At 45.4% G+C, this 22089-nt stretch overlaps 1 long non-coding RNA gene across 1 annotated transcript; it reads right to left on the minus strand.

The window, feature by feature from the left end:
* Positions 1-1859: 1859 nt before the first annotated feature.
* Gm34916 lies at positions 1860-20834 on the minus strand. The gene is made up of 3 exons (XR_385417.2): positions 20801-20834; positions 14515-14637; positions 1860-2147 (listed from the first exon to the last, which is right to left on the minus strand). It is a non-coding gene; the product is annotated as a predicted gene, 34916 (long non-coding RNA).
* Between the last annotated feature and the right edge of the window lie 1255 nt (positions 20835-22089).

Here is a 22089-nt window from a genome sequence, read left to right on the forward strand (position 1 = left end):
AGACCCCTCCAGCGCTGGACTTGGCCTGCTGTGTAGAACACTTCAAATGTGGAAAATACACAAGGCCAGATGGTTAAGTTACCACCACAGGCCACTGCTTCAACAATTTGGGGGTGGTTTGCATTTTAACTTTGATTTTAAAATGAGGTTTTAAAGTACTGATAAACTCTTCACTTTTGGAGACTCACTCAAGGACATCATGGTTTCCTTGGATTTTAAAAAAATGGATTTTTATTAATTTTTATAACATATATTTCATCATCTTCTACCCCCTACTTCTTTCATAGTCCCCTACCTCCCTACCCACCCTACTCCATGTTCTTTTTCTTTCTCAAAAATTCAAAACAAACTAAAAAAAGAAAAGAAAAGAAAAGAAAGGAAAGGAAAGGAAAGGAAAGGAAAGGAAAGGAAAGGAAAGGAAAGGAAAGGAAAGGGAAAGGAATTAACAAAACAGTATACAAAAAAATTTTTTTCCTGTGGAGTTCAAGTACTCCTGGACATGGGACCTTCCCTGGAGTGTAATTGATATACCTAGTATCTTAGCCAGGGTTTTATTGCTGCAACGAAACACCATGACCAAGAAGCAACTTGAGAAGGAAAGGGGAAGTCAGGACTAGAACTCCCACAGGGCGGGAACCTGGAGGCAGGAGCTGACGCTGAGGCTGTGGAAGGTACTGATTACTGCTTGCTTCCCCTGGCTTGTTCAGCGTACTTTCTTATAGAACCCAGAACCACCTGCCCAGGGATGGCACCATCCACAGTGGACCCTCCTTCCTCGATCACTAATTGAGAAAATGCCTTACAGCTGGATCTTATGGGAACATTTCCTCAACGGAGGCTCCTTTCTCTGTGATAACTCCAGCTAACACACAAAACCAGCATGCACATATATGTGTGGGTGTGTGTATCCCATATTATTGGAATATATAAACCCAATAATAATAATAATAATAATAATAATAATAATAATAATAATAATAATAATAATAATAAAGTAGTTGGTTACTACCATAACAATTTTGCCATTATTGCTCCAGTATACCTTGCAGGCAGGTTGCTGTTGTACGTTACAGAGTTTTTAGCTGGGTATTAATGAAGATTACTTTTCTCTTCCAGTAGCTCACATGGTACCTTCTAATACCATGAAGGCTGGTCAGTAGGGGTGAAGTTTCTTGTTGGGCACCAGCTCAATTTCTCCATGTCTTTTTAGCTGAAATTCTTATTGACTTTAGCTGTGTCACAATTAGAACGATTTTAGCGGAAATTCTGTAGGCAAAAAGTTTGATTTTGTATATTAACAGATGCAAGAAACTGATCTATATATTTTCCAGCAGAGAAAATGCTCCCCGGGATCTTAAAAAGAGAAACAAGCATTATCTTGCAATTGATCTGGGGCCGAGGAATATCACTCTACAAAGCCTGATGGCTGGACAGGACCTTTGATAGACCTAATCACAGCTCCCAAGAGTGGCACTCACTGCCAATATGTGAACCAGACAATGCTGGCACCATTTCAGCTCATCCTCTTAACACCTGTTAAGAGCCTCAAGGACAAGGAGCATCTCTGCATCTGCGCACCTGGCATTCATGTTTGTAATTCATGTGTCTTAGTTAGCGTTTCCATTGCTGTAATGAGACACCATGACTAAGGCAACTCTTATAAGGAACATTCAACTGGGACCGGCCTACAGGATCAGAGGTTCAATCCATTATCATCATGGCAGGAAGCATGGCAGTGTCCAGGCAGACACGGTGCTAGAGAAGGAGCTGAGAGTTCTGCATCTTGATCCAAGTGCAGCCAGGAGAGACTGTCTTCTAGGCAACTAGGAGGAGGGTCTCAAAGCCCACGCCCACAGTGACAAAATTCCTCCAACAAGGCCACACCTACTCCAACAAGACCACACTTCCTAATAGTGCCACTCCCTGGGCCAAGCCACCACACCATGTCACTCCAATGCTCCCCAAAATAAAATCTGGGAGGGAAGAGCAATAAAGGCATCAATAAACGTGTTCGTAATTCTCTTCAGTCCTAGAGACTGTGTGGTCACAAAGGTTCCTTGCAAGATGTCTGTGTACACACAGGAGCCCTGGAAGATGTCTGTGCACACACAGGAGCCCTGGAAGATGTCTGTATACACACAGGAGCCCTGGAAGTTAAGAAAAAATGTTATGGAAGTTGTGGTACTCAGTGAGATCATGCAAAGTGTACAATGCATAATCATGCATACAGCATTTAGAAATTAATATTCTGAGTCAGGCTTTATTTAATTTAAACCAGCTGTCGGCCTGCATAGCTCTCTTTCATTTCACATTCAATACACCCTGAGACCATTGTAAATAACCACACTCAAACTTTTCTTCACATATATAACATAATTAATTACTCCTGTCTTGTTTTAGTCCTTGGTGATCACAAATTACATTACATTCAAATTTAACTTAGTGGAAAAGGATGTTAATTTTTCCAAATCCCCTTAGTCCAAGATGGACCACTTGTGTGGGATTAAGTCAAGATTCCATGACCAGCATCCCAGGGTTTACAGACAGGCCTGACAGAGATGCTCTCTGGAGCTTCCTCCTCTGCTGCTTGGAGTGAGGGGTAGGAACAAGAAATACTGAAAGCATTCTCTCTCAGACCACGTGTGAGGGGACAGTGTATATTGTCGCTTCCCATAAGGCTGGCACATGCCATTTTGATTTGTAGACACTTGGTATCATCCAATTATAAAAGTTAAATGACTTCTCTTCTGCTTTGGCCTAGTTATGGAGTGTGTGTGTGTGTGTGTGTGTGTGTGTGTGTGTGTGTGTGTGTTATGTGCACATGTGTGTCTTCACACACTTCAGAAAAAATTGCCTAAAAATACACTGAATGTACATTGCTACCTATTTTAAGTCAACCTACACATCTAAAAATACTCAGGAAATGTGAGCTTACCTCCTGAAATACCCAAACATTATAACTCTGAGCACAGGGGCCTGGCTTCAGAACTCCTGCTTCTCTGGGATCTCGTGACTCATAGCCAGAGGACATCAGATCCTGGGGAGTATGACCAGCACATACAAGTTTACCTTGGTGTCACTGAATCAAGTGGTGGATGTGGTTGACACTTCACGAATTAAGGACAAGTTGTTTGGCAGACCAGCGAGATGAAGAACATAGAGGATTTGGCTCCAAGAAGAGTCTCCGTGTGCAGCACAGGTTTTATGCTCTTATTTCCTCCAGGACTTAGGATGCTTTCTGGTTGGTGTGTGCATGTCCTTGTGAGTGTGTATGTATGAGTTTGTGTTTGTTCTCTCTCTCTCTCTCTCTCTGTGTGTGTGTGTGTGTGTGTGTGTGTGTGTGTGTGTGTGACATGGAGGCAAAGACCATTCAGATTTATAGAGGTGTCCAACCTTCTCTTTGAGTCATTCCTCCTAAATTCACCCCTTTGACAGAAGTGGATTGATGACCCTGTACAGTAACCATATGCCATCGTCAAAGATGCTGTTCACAGCACAGCTCATGGGGGATAGGGACTGCCCAGGTTAGTAAACACTCCAAAGCAACCACCCATAAGTCAACTGGGATCAAGCAACTAGTAGCCAGAGAACCTGGTTGTCCCTCAGTTTTTAGCTTTTATTGAGGGGAGGCCATGGTACAGTAACCAAAGAAGGAGGTGGCTCTTTGAAAGTCCTAAGTAGGCCCAGGGCATAACTGTGAGAGCTCTTTAAAGGATGAAAAATGACATTTAAAGTGACATTTAAGCTAAGTGGAAAAAAAAATGTCTGCATCTTACCCATTTCTCAGGAAATAAGCATCTTGGGGCTAATTAATGTCCAGTAGCAAACAGTCCTATCAGTGGCTTAAGGCTGATATAGAAACCTGCTGGGAGAGCTGACTAAGGCGACTCATTCCAGGGCAAGTGGGACGCCCTTTGCTCTATCCCATTTCCATTGCCTGTAAAGGCTCCAAGAAACCATCTGCTCCCAAAGAGAGTGTTAAGACCTTAGGATTCTGAGGTCCACTTCATGTGGGAAACACAGCCTGTAGAAGCCACCTCAGGACACTTGATGAGGAGCAGCTGTAGACTCCAATCCTTAGCCACAGGAAAATGAACAGCTGGCTTTGGGACTAATTTCCAAGACTCTTCATTTCAGATAGGACTGTGACTCATACCGTTATCAAATCCCAGCTATTGGGCTCCTTACTGAGAAATCACAAGTCATCTATGCGACTTTTTTTTTTTTTTAAGATATCCTCCTGTCTCTTTTTAAAGATAAAGCCCAGGTTAGACTCTGGGACTTTCCATTTAACCAAGGATGGCCTTGAATGTTTGCTCCTTCTGCCTCTACCTTTGAAACTTCGGGTAAAGGAATAGTAATGGCGTATATCTATAAGATAATGTAAATGAATTATGGAGACTGCTTAAACAGTGTCACTTCTGTTTTCCGACTGGCTTACCTAATTTGTCATGTTTCTAACTTGCATCAGTGGTGAATCCTAATTAAATTGCCTAAAAAGCTCAGACACCAAATTTCATATTTTGCTTGTTTTTACTTGAAGGAATGTAGGGAGGAAATGCATGGTTTCTTAGGCATTACCAGTGTTGACCCACACCTCCCCATCATGGGAATAAAATTTTTTGCACAGTATAATGGGCAAATACAATATTACAAGCAAGCAGGCAGGCAGGCAGGCAAGCAAGCAAGCAAGTAAGGGAACCATTCCAGCAGGCCACCTTCTAAACAGTGGTACTCTTAAGACTTTCACACTTAGCTCACTCTGAGTTTACCCAGGATGTCTCACTGGCTTGGCAAACCCATAGGAGGAAAAAGAATGCTAAAAATGAACAGGCTTTCACATTATTTTAATCTGTTTTTTATTGCTGCTATTATTTAAATGTTTTTTTTTTAGTTTGTCTCTTTTTATTTTATCATATCTGATACCTAATCTAGGGTCCAGGCAAGCTGCTAAAGCAGTGAGCTGTACTCCCAGCCTATATTTAAAATAACAGTCCTTAGTGAAATAAAGTTGCTTTATAACTCTAGCTACAAATAAGTATGCACAAATTAAATGTCTCTGTGTAAACACATACACACGACCATTTGTAAGGACACACTGCTGGGTCCGTGTAAACACATACGCACAACCATTTGTAAGGACCCAGCAGTGCAGTGAGACATGTTTGCATCCTCAGTAATGATGTCACAACGGTGAGCCTCAGAGGCACCAACATTTGCCCCTGCTTGTATGATGCGTGAACTTCCTGCTTAGAACTCAGGCTTTTGGCTGAGTTTGAGGCTTTTGGTTCCTAATGGTGCTCTGCCTGAGCAGGGTCACAAATCAGAAGAAACTGTCAAAGTCTCCCAGGCTGACAGGTGGAAATCACCCAGGTCTTGAACTATCTCTCTGAGTCCTCACATGCAGGGCTTCTTAGCATAGGTGAGCTAGTGCTGCTTTATGCCTGAGCCTCCCAGGAAAACAGCATAAATCAAGACTCCAGAGGCCCTGCCTTGTGGTTCTTTTGCTCTCTGCCCGTCCTTCTTCTCGTCACTTTGTTCCCAGGACACCCCTTTCTGAGCTTGGTAAGGGGTGTTGACGATTGGAAGTATGACATGGGTAACCTTAACCCTGGTGACTGCAGAGTAGAGGCTAGGCCCCACCCTATGAGACCAACTTGAAACAACTATTACACTTAGTGAAACTTTTCCGTTCTCCATCAGTGTCAGCCTCACCAATCCTACATTGGGCTAACCTTTCTCCTTACAGCTGCCCACATCTGTCATTAACACATTAGTCTCCAATCCAGCAAGGCTGGATGCCTGTTCTCTGCTGTACACTCCCCCTACCTTGGAAGGACAGTGGTCTTGAAGCACATGTCACTGCTGTACTCAAAAGTCACCAGTTACAATATAGAGAAAATCTTTGTTGTAGATAAAAACTCGCATGTTAGTATATTTTAGACTGTTGGGAGCTATTGAAAATTAGACCATGGAAATGACCTATCACTTTTAAATCCAATAACCCTTGAGAGGGTTGTGTCTTGTATACTGGGCTTCATCTAGGAGCTGGGAATAGTGAATGGAATGTCCCATATTTTTTTTAAATGTATATGTATTTTATTGGCTATTTTATTTTTTAATTTTTATTCATTATTTTATTTATTTACATTTCAAATGTTACCCCCCTTCGGGGCTTCCCCTCCTCAAATCCCCACCCCTCCCCCAAGCTTCTATGAGGGTGCTCTCCTACCCACCCACCCATTCCTGCCCCTTTGCTCTGGCATCCCTTACATTGAGGCATCAAGCCTTCACAGGACCAAGGGCCTCCCCTCTCATCGTCCTATGTTCATAGCAGCCTTATTTATAATAACCAGCAGGTGGAAATAACCCAGATATCCCTCAATAGAGATAATAGATATAGAAAATGTGGTACATTTACACAATGGAGTACTACTTGGCTATTAAAAACAATGACATCATAAAATTCACCGGCAAATGAATGGAACTAGAAAGTATCATCCTGAGTGAGGTAACCCAGTCACAAAGGAACACACATGGGAGTACTCAACTGATAAGTGGATATTAGGAATAAAAGCTCGGAATATCCAAGACACAACTCACTGACCACATGAAGCTCAAGAAGAAGGAAGGCCAAAGTGTGGATGCTTCTATGACATAGTGGAGTAGGACGAGGAATCTGGTGGCCTAGAGCTTGCTGGGGGAGCACGCCAGCTGCTCTATGCTCACAGCTGTGTCTGGCAAACAGTCTGAATTTCACAAAGTGGCTAAAGATTAGCTATAGCTTTCTGGTTTCCACAGTGCAAGCATGTATAATGTAAATGTGGTTTCATTTTGAAACTGAAGGTTCAATGTCTCCCTGACTAGCACTGGGCTCTGAGGGAAGAAGCAGGACTCCGTTAAGCAAAGTGAGCGAGGACTTTTTAGATAAGCATTTAGGAGTTCATTCCTTGGGTAATTTAAGAATTGACTATATTTTATAATGTATTTAGTTTAAAAGATATTTTACAATTTTAATCATCTTTTACTAAAGCATAGGCATGTGGTAAATTACAAATTGATGTACTTATGTCTATACCCCTCAGTGGAGATCTCTCAGGTCCCAAGAAACACCACACTGAAGTCACATGTGATGTATTGGTTGCAGCCTTCCCTTGCAAGTTCACAGCTCCTCCAGGACTGCTCTAGTGCACACTGCCTGCTGGCTGGGCATAGGTCATCTGTCCTTTGAGTTGTGTGTTGTTGCTTTGTGAGTGAGTTCATTGTCTGATCTAAGAATGACGTGTGCAGCCTGGTCAGAGGAGAGTGTACAGTACACCGGGGTTTCACTTGATCATTTATCAAGTCACCTTCTCTCTGGCAAGCCTTTTGAATGTACTAAGCCTCCATTTTCCTACTTGAGAAATGAAGGAATTTGATGAAAAATTTGCTTCTTGCTTCAATTCTAAAAATGTTATGATTCAAGTGAAGATTAAATTATGGGTGAGATTAGTAAGTTAAATCTAATAAATAAATAAAATAAAGTAAAATGTCTTGTGAGTACTGAGTCAAAAGGCTAGAGAGATCTATTTACCTATAGCTTCTTACTTTATGCTCAATAGCTTTGGCTTTTTTGTAGTAAATAAAGGGGCTTGAATTACAATCTGTTCAAATTTTTTTCTGAAAATTTCAATAGAGACAAAGAAGATAAAGTCAGTTCTCTCTAGGCTGCAGGGTTCCTGCCTGTAGCCCTTGCTTGAAGTTATCTGCTGCATCCCCAGCACGGTGGCATGCTGAGTTGAGTCCTAGACTAGAGGTGTGTGTGGTTTGATATAGCTGTTTCTACTTCCCACTTACGCCTCGCACAAGGGTCCCTCAGCCTGTGCCAAGAAGCTGTGGCCACCTCTTCCCAGAGTGGAGCTAAAGGAATGGTGGGCAAACCCACACATGTGGGTGGTGCAATGTGTATGGGGGCTCAAGGCATGGGACCAGAGGGACACGGGGGTAGAGATGAGTATAGTGTGTGTCTAAAGAAATCTTCTGTTTAGATTCACTTTTGATTGATGCTTGAGCACTAAAGATTCCATTGCCTACAGCAATGAGCCAATCTAAGGATTCCTCAGAGCCCATCGTCTGCCATGGAAGATGGGTTCGAAGATCTTAATAACTTGCAGATGATCGTTCACATGCAATAGGGGGTGGGGTCGGCCCTGAGGTTTAGACTAGAGTGAAGGAGGAAGAAAGGGGAGGAAGGGAGGGAGGGAGAGAGGCAGCGATTCAGTGAAAGACACATCAGATGCTGATCACAATCTGCTATCCTAGGTAAGCAAGAATGGTCCAAATATTAATGGCAAACATTGTCAGAACAAATAACCATGATAAAGACCCAATTATCTGTTTTCTACATGAAATCCACTTTCAGATGGGGTTATAAAGATACATTCAGATAACACGTGAAGCAATGGAGGAGATAGAGACTGTGCTAAAAATGAATTAAAAGTAATTGGAATGAACACACAAACTCCAAACAAAGTCAACAAGGGTGATGAGAGCTAAGGATCACTGAAGCAAGGGAGAGAGGGGAACAGTTTTCTGCAAGGTTTCTACTGTTTTCTAAACGTCCGGGAAAGAAAATCATATCAGGTTGAAAATGCTGAATAAAAAGAAGGGGATATTCTTCCAAAGACAGTGGTTTGCTTCTTAGCATTTGGGAGTTTAGGAATTTTAGGATTGGCCTGAACCATATGATGAGACCCCCATCTCAGAAGAAAACATGAAGAGGCAACATATAGAAACCGGACCTATGCCCTGAACAACCACACGCGTGATTCTGAGAACTTTGGAAATGAATCGTCTGCACGGGGCTGGAAGAGAACAAATTGTATGTTTGAATCACTACCTTTCAGGCTCTTTGGGTCCCAACCCCCAGGTCTGCTTAGTGCTTGGGATGTGGAGGGCCTTGCTCTACTCTGTAGCATTCTGCAGAACCGCTGAGTGCCAGATGGTGTTTATGCACGGGCTTGCAGACCTGATACAATCAATGAAGTCATAGGTACTGACCCCTCCAGGTGCATCCCGTCTGAAAGTGGAGACCTTCAAAGGCAGGTGGTAGATGGAGCTGTTGGCAGCGGGCCAAAGAATGTGCCCCACCAGCTGTGGAATGGCCCGGCTCTGAACACCCTCTCTTATTACAAGACGCTTGCCACATTCTATGGAATATGTTGGTCCTATAAACTGTAATCACTCAAGGCTCTTCCATGGGTCAGACTAAGACATGAGCTGGATGCCCAGTTCAGGACTGGCTCCAGGAGAGGAAAGAACTCAGAGCAAGAACTATCAAGTGCAGCAACCCCCAAGCCAGACTTGCTGTGGAATCAGAGATGTCAGCACTCGGTCTCTGGGTGGATTATAAGCCTGCTCTGTACTGCAGTGTAGCACGGGAACCACATTGTTACAATGGAGTCCACCTCCAGTGTGTGGCGAGAAGTGACTTTGCATATCATCAAGGATTGTTCTGCAGGGTTCCCGTGCAGCAAACTCATGCTACCTAAAGCAGTGTAAAGATCAGAGGCTTGTGTTCTGTTTAGAGCTAAAGTCGACACCTTCTAGTATTGTCAAGAAGGTTTCACAGACAGACAGAAAGACAGACAGATAGGCCAATAAGGTGCTTAGGCACTGCCAGGGTTGGAGAAGCCTGAACCTGTCTCTAGAGAATGAGACCCCATTTGATTTTTCTTTTTCTTAAACACCAAGAGGAGCTAACAGAGAATATGGTACGTGTAAGGGAAAGAGCTAGACCAGCCTTTTGCACGCCCCTCTCCCAACCTTGCTTGACTCTCACTCATAGGTGAGGATTTGTGTTTCTCTCGGTTCCAGTAAGGCTCATTCCTAAACGAACCATTGGAAACAATCCAACCAGTACTGGTTTCTCAGCGTACAACATTAACTTTAAAAAGATGAAAATAAGGTGTTACATACTCTGTTATGCACGCATCTCTACGAACACTTATAAACAAGCACAAGCCGAAGGGTATTCAAGATGGGAGCCATTATGAAATCCAATAACCGTTTCAGAAGTTTCCAACGTCCCTGAGCTGATCCGAGCAATTTGAAAAAGACCATTTCAAGCCGCTTCTAAATATAGAGAAGTGTACTAAGACAGCTTACAAATGTCATTCCAATATTTTTGAGTATGAATCTCAATTTATAATAAATGGAGATTTACAGAATCGTTCCCAGTTTCTGGCTCGTGCTGACATCAGGCAGTTATTAATGGCTAGGGTAAATGACATTTGAACATACTTTTTATTTATTTATTTTTTTGTGGGGAAGGTAACCCACATATTTAGAAGTTAGTTATATTTAGAAATGACATAAACTTTTGGAGCATTAGCAACAGAAGATCATGATAAATCCAACACTGAAATTACATTTACCCGTGTTTCCCCCGGCATCTGGTTCATATTTAGTGTCAGGGAGATTGGGCAGCAAAGGACTAAAAGAGTACCCGGCTCTGGCTCTCCCTCCACCTGCCTCCTCGAGTGTCCTCTCTGAGCCTGCTGCTGGGTAGGACTTTATCTTTCCTATTGTGGCCACAGTTAGGTGCAGGGCAGTGCAACACTGGAGATTGGAGACCTGGCCCCCAGACCCTGAGTGTGAGCAGCAGCTTCAGCTGGGGCTGGGCCTGATTCTCATTCCCATGTTCCCACTGGCCTCCTCTCTGTCCCGTCTTACTGCATGGTCTTCAAACCATCTCAATACATGAATTCCTGTGCGTGCTTTACTTTGGTTTAAACCCCACTGTGTCCTTTCTGTGCCTGTACAGAATTCCAGAGGTGTCCTTGGGTGACCTCAACGGGGGTCCACCTTGTAAAACTTTGACCTTAGGCCAGATGATGAACTCTTTTGCCTCAGTTTTCTTTTGGTGTGGTATTATTTCCATCATAGACTTACTATTTTAGTAAAGATTTAAAGGATAAATTAAATACAAAGAACTCAGCAGCAGGATTGCTAGCATTCAGAATGGATGGCTAGTACCAAAATGGTCTTTTTTTTTTTTTTTTTTTCCCATTACTTTTGTGGAAATGAAGGGGATGTTGGCAAAGGACGGGCAGGAGCTGAGAAGTAGCTTCACTGGTCCTCTTGGGGACTCAGCGGTGTTGATCTGGGTCCCTGGGGAGAATGGGTAGCACTGTCCTTCCCTGTCCACTATAAACCCAACTCTTTCCTAGGCCCCTACAACCCTGAGTTAATTAGTGTTTGATGGTACAGTCCCTGTGGACTCCTGGTTGACTCCCCAGTAGATATGTAGTCCTCTCTTCCTCCCAGATCACAGAGACACCGATCTCATTCCTGTCTTGAGAATCTATCACTAAATTGATAGATTTAAATTCCCTCCACTAAATTCCCTCCACTCCTTCCTGGGATAGCCTGATCTGTTGACAGTGACAGAGAGCTTAGGAATATCTGAGGTATGAAATCAAGGGCAAAAGCTTCAAGCATCCAGTAGTAACTTCTGAGATGTTAAATGTTTTTCTGAGCCGGGCACTGGTGACGCACGCCTTTAATCCCTGCAGGTGGGAGGCAGAGGCAGGCGGATTTCTGAGTTCGAGGCCAGCCTGGTCTACAGCGTGAGTTTCAGGACAGCCAGGGCTACACAGAGAAACCCTGTCTCGAAAACAAACCAACAAACAAAAATGTTTTTCTGACCTTAGCACGTATCCAGCTTACTAGTGGGTAGAACCTTCTGGGCGTGGCCCGTCAGGCACTTCATGTTAAGTCCGTCTGTCAATTTCTGCCCTGAGCAGTTTTCTTACTTCTGGTCTTACCTGACTGAAACAAGGCACCGTGCTCTGAGGCGGCAGGATGGAGGAGACTTCCAGAAGCCCGTGTAATGGGAGAATTAGATGAAAATACATAATTAAGATAAGGTTGCTATGCTTAGCGAGAAAATTTATGCAAATTACCTTGAAACTAGAAAAGCAAGCCATTTATCTCCAGTTTCAGGGACTCCTTTCCTGTGTGTGAGCTTGTGGAATGCCAGGCTGGACTGAGCTGGAGCCTTGTGGAGTGAGGCTCTGCCTGGTGGGCAGGAAGGAGCCCAGAGACTTAGAGTAGAACAGCAGTGGGGTGGACAGACTCACAGAAAGGAGCCTACAGTCTTGCTGACTCATCGACAGGTCTGGGCAGGGTGTAGTATGAGAAAGAAAAATCGTAGAGGCAAAGTGGCTTTGAGAGTTTGGGAACCAAAGGCTGGCAGTATGTGTGTATGTGTGTGTGTGTGTGTGTGTGTGTGTGTGTGTGTGTGTGTTGATTGTTGCTTTGGATCCAATTTGGGAGACATGGGAGAAGTGGAAGTAGCCAGCCCTGGGATGGTGTGCAGTTCCCTTCCTTTGCTGGACTTTCATACAGAGTGGCAGATAGCAAGTAAAGTCACCCAGTACAGAAATGATAGAATAAAGAATAATAAAGAATACGGACTAACTGTGAAAGAGCAGGTTGATGGTCTGTGACCGTGGATATGACATCTGGCAGTTGGGTACAAAGTCATCTAGAAGAATGATTTTCAACTTCCCAGTATGGAGCCCAGGGGTCTGTGTGTGTGGCAATCAAGTGCCTTGGTGTTAATTGTAAAGACTGCAGCAGTGTGTTACAGTGGTAGTCTATTCCATGGAAACACGAAGGAGAGACGCTCCCTGGGTGCAAGCCAGGAGCTTTACTCTACAATGTACTTTATAGGTCTCCGAGAAACAAGCCTGGACTCCGTTCAGAAGGAAATCACGTCAAATCAGAGCTTCCTAAACAGAAACCATAAATACTATGCTTTGATTTGCTTGTGTCGCATAGGAAAGGGAGGGGGTGTGCCCTGATATGATCTACCCGGTCTCTCCTCGTTTTGCCCAAGCCTACTTTTACTTGGGCTTGAGCCTACTGTGATGAAAACAGTCCCACCAGCTATAAGAACACAGCCATAAAAGATAGGTCAGAGGATTTTCCGCGTGACTAGACTATATGTACTGTTGGTGTATACATAGACCTAGCATGGCTCCTGTACATGCCTTTTCCTTTAGTCCCCACCTGAACCTCCAACCCTAAGTCCTTCCTTGGGAGTGGATGAAGCTAAACATTACTCATATAGAGGGCATTCACAGGCTGCCAGATGCCTCTGAATGGTTTTTGATCTTTTAAAGTTTACCACATGCCTGAGTTGAAAGCATTATGCTTTTGGCTGTATGCATTGCTCAGCACATAGGTGCTGATTGGAGCCACTGTGTTTCCAGTGATGCCAGGAACATACCCCCTGGGAGTGGACACTCCTGGCTGCCCTGCTCTGATGGAGAGGAGACTGTGTAAACTAAGCAGAGGTTTAGAATGGAGAGAGGATGCAGGCTTCCTCACAATGCAATTCCAACCATTTCCCTTACTACTTCGCATGTGTCAGACACACAGACTCACTGCATGGCTAAGGATCCAGATGCCAGGCTCCTTTGAGATTTTGTTCAGGCCCTAGAGATGCTAGGAAAAAATTTCCAGGGTCACACACTTGCAAGATGTTTGAGGGAAGGCACTACTGTAAGCACAGTGGTCATGGTGACTGTGTTACCTTCCAACGTTCTTTCTATCACCACGCTCTGTCTGGTGGCACTAGAACCATCTTAGGAATCTTAAGTCCAGTTTAGAGAGCAGTGCAGCCCATGAATTCCGTGGAGGTGACAAGCTCTATTGCTGGGTGTTTTCCTCTCTACTGACAATGAAGTTACTTTTGCTCTTCCCAGTGAAGGAATAATTCCAGAATATTCTCCTACCTACTTCCCCTCTCATGGACCTTCAGTACAGGGTCAAGATCAGAGTCCCTGTAAATGATTCTTGTGGGGAGGTGTAAAACAATCAGGAGGAATATAGCTAAAGGATGCAGAGCCAGGCACTGCTCTATGGCAAATACAGCTTAACTGCCCATGAACGTTATGAAGATCCTCTGGGCCCCAGAGAAACAGAACCATCTTCTGTTAAGGGTATTCTGTTAATAATCCACGAAGAAAACACACATGACATATGTGTGTCTGTAATCACACATGTGCCAGATGCATTAATATGAAATGGCCACTGATAAATCACAATTAATGTATTGATTCTATCTGAATTTTTTTTTTCTGTTCCCTGTATAGAAGACATCAAAAAAGCAATAGTTACCTGGTATATGAAAAGATGGCTAAATGATATGCCAAAAAGAAAGAAAGAAAGAAAGAAAGAAAGAAAGAAAGAAAGAAAGAAAGAGAGGGGGGAAGGAAGGAAGGAAGGAAGGAAGGAAGGAAGGAAGGAAGGAAGGAAGAAGAAGAAAAGGAAAAGAAAGAAGTGGAGGGAGGAATTTGGAGCTTTTTAGGTGGCTGTTAAATGAAATGCATCGCTTTGTGTCTTTCGGCTTGAAGCATCTCACAATGCATACCTTACTGACGTCTATTTTCACCGTGTGATGGATGTGCTTTTTCAATGAACATTCTATTTGCACCTTGCTGTTGGTTTAGGTGTTAGACCCACCTTGCTTTGAGTGTAGAGAAGAACCCACTGGGAGATTTTGAGGACTCTGGTCACATGCTATGTTGTAACTCCCTCTGGAAGGCACGGTGTGGTGTTCGGTGTGGTGTTCATGATCTTGAAGCCCTTTGGTTGAGGAAGAAACAGTTGAACAACCTGCAGCACGTCCTCTTTTTAGATGAGCCAGCGCCCCCTGGCGCTATGGCTCCCCTGAGCTGTCACAGATGAGCTTTCACTGCAAGAGGACTGAGGTTAGAAGCAAGCAAACAGCACGCAGTGTTTTCTTTCTTGGTGGGTGTGGGGGGGGGGGAGCTGGAATCCTAGCGCCCATCTTCCCATATCCCCAGGTCTCCCTGCCCGCTGGGAGTGGGGGGGTGGGAAGCTGATCTCCAGATGGATGGTGTGAGGTCACAGCAGGAATACAGGAATAAAACTAAGAACTGTAGAACAAGTGTTTGAGGCTCTCATGACGTTGGGAGGATATAGAGCCAAGAGAAGGTCCTAGGGACCCGGCACGGAGCCTCTCTGGACTGTGTTTGGTGACAGCCAGTATCAGGGACAAATACTCTGTCCACTTTCCTGTGTCCGGGGGTAGTGGTAGAAACAGTGTTGTGTGCGCATTCTCCTTAACAGGCCAGTAACAACTTACTCTTTGTGGTGTGTGTGTGTGTGTGTGTGTGTGTGTGTGTGTGTGTGTGTGTGTGTTGAGACAGTGTCTCATGCTGTAGTCAAAGCTGGCCTGGAACTCCTAGTGGAGGCAAGACTGGCCTTGAAATGGTGGCATAGCTGTCTAATCTTTCCAAGTACTGGGATCATAGGCATAAGCCACCATGGCTGGTGTTTTGTGAGTCTTAATGAGGTTCCTTTTGTACTGTTAAGATGAGGGATAAAGTGGTGCCTTCCAAGTGACCCTGAGCTGGCCCCTCAGAGGCTTGTGAAGGCCAGCCTACTTGGTTGCCAGGCCAAATGGCTTCTCCCCTTCTCTGTCACCCCAGGACAGGCTCCCACCGAGGGACAAGCTGTTACACGGACAGTGTTTCTGAGGCTTCTCTCACACCAAGTTGAGATAATGCATCGGAATTACTTCTGGATTCCTAGCTCAAGAGCTGGTCATACATTCTTCGTGGTGTTTATGGTGATGCTGCAGCCATCTCAGGACACCTCTGGTGACCCTTGTCTCTTCTCAGGTGACAATGCACCCCCCTACCCCAGCTTAGGAACAAAGAGCCCAATGCGGGTGGCTGTGACCCATCACTACCATCTAAGCAGCCAGCCTTTTACTTCATTAGGCAGAGATTAATAGCTGTCTATTTATGTCTCATCTGTGGCTGAGGGACACTGTGGCAGTCAGTCATCTGTGACCACACTGTCTGACGAACAACAGTTCTCTTCAGGCCACTCACCTGATTTATCGCTTGGAGAGGCGGGAGGAGAAGGGGAGTTACCACAAATAGAAAAGGTACTTCTGCGAGCTGTTATTTATGGGTCTCACAGGGACTGACCCCATGATGTCGCAGCAGTTTCCAGTAAGTGGACCCTGTGACCAAGGAGACCTCCTCCCTAGGTGGTGGCTAGGGAGGCTGTGGTCAGGGGTGGCCCTGCTGCTGGCTGGGGTCAGGCTAACAGTGTCTGGCAGAGCTGGGTTCTTCCACCCCAACTACAGGCTGGCTGCTCAGGCCTTGCCTGACAGGATTTACACTGTGGCTGCCCAATGACAAGATTCAGTCGACACCCTTGCCTTCCTAGGCCCCACTGCACGGCACGACACAGGGCTGCTGAGCAACGTGAGATTAAAGACTTGTTTGTTTGTTTGTATCCACTGGACAGTGAGTAGGAAAATACAAAATTTGTTGTGATAAATCATAGAACAGATTCAGGGGACCCGCCTGGCTCGGTGCTAGTCATAGACAGCTTCCTTGACAGGCTCTCGGGAGAGGGAGTTCTGTCCTGCCCCGGGCCATTTCTCTTTCCCATTTTGTTCCACTTTTCTCTCAGCATTTAAAGAAAGCAAGTCAGAACATGTGATGTGTCACCCACCATTTCCCCAGAAAGTGAAAATGGAGGACATACCCTAACAGCAGTGTGGATTTTTTGCTAGTGATTTTTCTCCTGTAGAACAGGACCCCTTCCTCTGTGCCCCACGGGCTTCCCGAAGTGGAAAGAAGGCCGATTTAGTAGGAGAGTGGGGCCTGTTAATATTTGGGAGCTGTTTCGTGCCCACGTTTGGCTTGGCCCTCATGCGCAGGTTGGTACCTGTCAGCAAGAGTTATCACGGGAGGTTTCCTGGGGAGCTAATGAACACACAGAACACAAGGAGAGGCTGTGTCCACAGGCTCAGGCGAAAACGCCTTGGAACACCGTCTTTTTGTTTGATTACCTGGCCGTGGGTCTTATTTAACTTCTCACAAAAAGAAATCTATGAAAGCAGGGTTCTGCATGCATAGGAACACACAGAGGGGCCCCAAGAGCACCAGTCACAGCCCGCTGAAGGCAGCTCAGAGACTTCTTGCCTCCGAGGATCATCAAGACCCCAGCTTCCCAACAACAGAATCCCTCATCTTGGCGCCAGCACATGGCTGCTCTAGACCCCTGCCGCCCAGAGGGTGCAGGAGAACTCAAATCAGGCTCCTTCCACCTGGGTGTTAAGTCAGGTTCTCAGCAGCCAGGAAGCTTGCTCTCCAGGCTGTGGGAATCCTCACTGGGAAGTCAGGTGGGTAGGGTTTGCTGTTTGGTTTGGTTTTGCTTTTCGAGGTGAACGGTACCAGAAAAACAAAACAAAACAAAACAAAACAAAACAAAACAAAACAAAACAAAACAAAACAAAACAAAACAAAGCAAAGCAAAGCATACCCCACTGGACCATCAAAGTCATGCCCTGATGTGAGAACAATGCTTGTCAGCCACTGCTCTGGCTGGGAGGTGGCCTGTGAAGGGGACTCTGAGCCTAGCCCCAGCCCCTGACTCTACACTGCTTAGCCAATTTGAAAGGGGCTCCTTGGAACCTCTTCCTCCACACTGAGTTTTGAAAGGAGGGGAACTGGCATGGAAAGGAATGGGTCTGAATTCAGCCAAAGAAAAATCTGGTTTTTTTTTTTTCTGTCTCAAGGGTGGCATGTTCAGTATTTGCCTTCACACCTGATCTCTCTAGGAGGGGCCTCTCCATCACACGCTTAAAAATTCACCACACACCACCTCAATAATTTTTGTAAAAGTTTTTGAAGGCTAAAAACGAGTCTCGCAGGAGGTTCCTGACAGAGCCTGATCCCATGACTCTGGAATTTTAATGAGTGACTTACAGAGTTGTGAGGTCTAGGCCAGATCTGTAGGGATCTGTTATCCCAGAGACTTGGAATTAATATATGCCCTAAAACTGTCCCCTAGCCACCTGCTCCTGGGCAGACCACAGGCCCCAACCACCTTTCCTCAGTGTCCCTCAGCCTCTGAGCCAGCCCTCCATGGACCAGTGGCTTTCCCACTGTGGGAACAGTGCAATTCCCTTCCCACACAGAGGGCAGAGTAAGGATCCTGGGTCCACCATGTTCCAGAGCAAACGAAGAGAAAATCTGGGTGTCGTGCTGGGGTGCTACGACTCCGGAGCTCTGATTCCAAGTGTTCTTTGAGGTGAGACACTGAGGTCTGACCTCTGTCTGGGACTGAGAAGTCAAATGTACCTAACGTCAGGAAAATATCCTTTGTCAACAAGTATGATTTGCTTAAATACACGTCTCCCGCCTTTAAACTTAGTGGCTTTCTTTTTTCATGGCAGAAAGAAGAGGAGAGAAAATGCTTTGAAAAGAGTTCAAAGCAATATCTGTGGCTTGAATTTTTCTATTTTTACAAAGATTTATTTCAGCACCACAGAGGTTGACTGTGTGTGTTATGGATGTGTCAGATTCACCAGTGACAGCAATTGTTACACTGTGGTCTAGTCTTGACGTATGTCAGGAGCCTAAGAATTATACGCAGTCTCTTGCTCCACCCGGAGCCTGGCCCTTCTAATCAGCAGTTTCTCAGTGTAGCTCATCCCCACATAGGGACATTACCTTAGGCGCGACTTGTCAGATATTCAAAAATATTGATCATGGACAAAATTGTATAATGCAGAGCTGGCTTGCTGAGAAAGAAAAATTCTCTGCCAGCAAGTGTGAATGCCAGGGCAGAGATGCAAAGCTGACATGGAACAAAGAAAATGAAGACATGAAGACAGGGCTCCTGGGGCTGGCAGGGCTGGGGAACCTTTCTGTTCTGCACACAGGTCCCTACCTAGAAACTCTTATACAAAGACTTGGGTGGTGGGGTAGGGGAAATGGGGACTGGGGTGGGGGAGTGCAGGGGGAGTGGGATGGGGACTGGGACCTGGGGATATGGGCCAGGGATGGAGACTGGATCCTGACAGGAACAGAGAGCTGGTACGAGAGGATTCTCATGGTTTTCTCTGTAAATTATTTGCTCTGTTCGCTCTTTGATTTTTGGCGCTTAGAGCTATTTAATTAATGGGATCGTTAGAATCTTTCTGAAGTACAATTCTATGTACCTGGATACCTAGAGGTTTTATCTTCTCACAGGAGACTCTGTGAGGTCTGGTCCCAGACTCTGGCTTCAAGCACTTTGATCAAGGAGAATGCCTGCCACCTACTGGCAGAGTCCTGAACAACGTCTCCAGCAAGCTTGCATTGTGGTACCCCAATCTCTCTTTTGCTGGGTTGGCCTTGAGGGTGACCTTACTCTCCTATAGTCAACTTTCCAGAGTGGACTGTGTGGAGACGGAGAACGATGAATCCCCTTGTCCTCTACATCCCAGAGGGGAGATCTGAGAGGCCAAAGGACTTGAGAGTGTTCCAGACTACTGAGTGGCCTGCCTGCCTTCCTTCCTTCCTTCCTTCCTTCCTTCCTTCCTTCCTTCCTTCCTTCCTTCCTTCCTTCCTTCCTTCCTTCCTTCCTTCCTTCCTTCCTTCCTTTCCTTCTTTCTTTCTTTCTTTCTTTCTTTCTTTCTTTCTTTCTTTCTTCCCTCCTTCCTTCCTTCCTTCCTTCCTCCCTCCCTCCCTCCCTCCCTCCCTCCCTCCCTCCTCCCTCCCTTCCTTCCTTCCTTCCATTCTCTCTCTCTTTCTTTTTTCTTTTTCTTTTTCTTTTTTTTTTGCAGGGCCTATCAGAGCCTGTAGGAGGTAAGAAGGGATTCTCTACAAAATCAAGCTTCAACAAACCATATATCTTTCCTCAGGAGAGTTTTAGGATGGTGGGAGAGACTTTTCAAACCATGCCTGAACCCCACCAAGCCCTCACCTCAGGCTTGCATCCAAAGACCAGTCATGAAGACCAGAACTCAGCCAGTGGCCTTTGGCCTTGAAGCAGGTGTCCTGGGCCTCTGGCTCTTACTGAGACAAGGTCTGCCTCCTCAAGAAGTGTTTTGTTGCAATTTTTTTTTTTGGCCTCTCAGAGTCCCACAATTGAGTCCCTGAGAATGATGCAGAAAGCCAGTAGCCGCTGAGCCCTGATGCCTAAGGTCCTCTTCTGTTACCACGTGACTCAGTGCCTGAGCAGCAGGGATGTCTCCAGCCTATTACACTGGAGCAGGTGTTAAGTGGGAGAATAAGTGATGTATGTGAAGAAAGAGCATGAGGCGGGTTTTGTTAACTGTGAGTAAAAGGGCCGTCCTCTCCTGGACCTGATGTTCCTCATCCCGGCATTTGTCTCTGCTGCTTTAACTGCTGCTCGCTGCGTCGTCCTTAATCTCCATGTCATGTCAGAAGAGAAGAGGGCACACCGGAGAAGTACGCTGCACCATAAATCACTACAGTCGCTTCCCTAGAGAGATATCCTTAAGGGAGGCACATATAGGAGATGCCACCATCTTAGTCTTCCTACCTCTATTCCTGGAAATGAGTGTATATTTCTAATGACCCTATGCAACATCTGCTGGCTGGCCACGGTGGTGGCAGTGTGTTGGATACCCAAAAGCCCAGATGACTTAAAGAGCTATGAGGAGTCCACACAGGAATGCAGAGCTGCCTCTAGAGTGAAGTGCTGTTAGGAGACAGTTTGGAGGTCTACAGTGGGGTTTCTTCCAATCTGGAACCATTAAGAAATACATGCTGAGTTCCAAGAGGCAGATAAGCCAGCAGCTTGGTGCAGCTGGGATCTAAGCTGGCCTGACTCATCTTTATCAGCTTTCCTAAGTCCCCAGATGGCTTCATGCCTTAGTTTCTGCCGTAGTTAGGGTTTTACTGCTGTGAACAGACACCATGGCCAAGGCAAGTCTTATAAGGACAATATTTAAATGGGACTGGCTTACAGGTTCAGAGGTTCAGTCCATTATCATCAAGGCAGGAGTATGGCGGCATCCAGGCAGGCATGGTACAGGAGGAGCTGAAAGTTCTACATCTTCATCTGCAGGCCCCTAGGGGACAACTGTCATATGATTAGGAGGAGGGTCTTAAAGCCCACACCCACAGTGATACACTTCCTCCAACGAGGCTACACTTCCAAATACTGCCACTCCCTGGCACCACAGTTTCCTTTTGTGCAAACAGGAGTTCTGTTTGGCTACAGATGGATCAGGAAATGTGTCTGTTGATCAATTACTATTTAGTAACTTTAGTGTAGTACCAAGGCTTTTCAAAAGGAAGCCATGGCTGCCCTGGTGGAGCTGGGCTCCTGTTGGAGAATCATCTTCCAGAGCATCATTTCTTCAGGGTTGAGATGTGAGTCAGGTCATGTGATTTCATCCTACTCTCTGCTACACTGCTTGCCATGAGCCCTGTGCAGTTTGCCTTTCATTGTCATGGTCTAAGGAAACCTTGTTTTTAGTGGTTCATGTCTGGTGAGCCCCTGCAATGTCCTGTCTCCTAAGCATGCCTGTGATGAGAGTCTTTTCATTTAGTTATATATTTTCCTGCCATATGGCTATTTGAGTTCATTATGGCTAGAGAATGCCTTCTGCAGAGCCAGACGTCTACCCTGCAGCTCTCTAGCCCTGCTGCAAAGCCAAGTGAAAATTAGGTCTATTGCTTCTCCATCCATGCTTGTCAGACAGAACTTTCCCTCTAGTCAGGGGAACTCAAGTAATGAACTTTGCTTATTGCACACCTAGGAGCCAGGATAACATTCCTCACAGAGCCTGGGTGCTTCCTTACCCTGACCTCAGTGTAACTCCTAGGAATACAGCAATCCAGGGTTGATTGGCACCATCTACACGGTGGTATCCTATGACAGTCGCACTGAGGCTACCACACTGCGGAGCCAGCACCTCTTAGATACGTTCATTTCAGCAACACTCACGGAGGTTTTACCAACCATCTGGGTTTGTACTGTCACTTTGAGACAGTGGGTGGACTCACTTGGTCCTGAGCACCGGGCTACTCTTTTCCTTCTGTATCTGTAACCCATCTATGGCTGCAGCAAGCCTCAAACTGGACTTCTTACAATAATGTTTTCAGAGTGGCATCAGCAATAAGAGTTCCTATTTTCTTTGCCTCCCGACCCCATGTGAGTATATTTCTGGTTTTAGTGTTTAGACATTTATAATTTATTCCTGTTTCCCTAAAACTCCACTCTCTCTCCCCTTTGGCCCTTTTACTGGCC

The sequence above is a fragment of the Mus musculus genome, chromosome 17 (genome assembly GCF_000001635.26).
Source record: "Mus musculus strain C57BL/6J chromosome 17, GRCm38.p6 C57BL/6J".
NCBI classification, from domain to species: domain Eukaryota; kingdom Metazoa; phylum Chordata; class Mammalia; order Rodentia; family Muridae; genus Mus; species Mus musculus.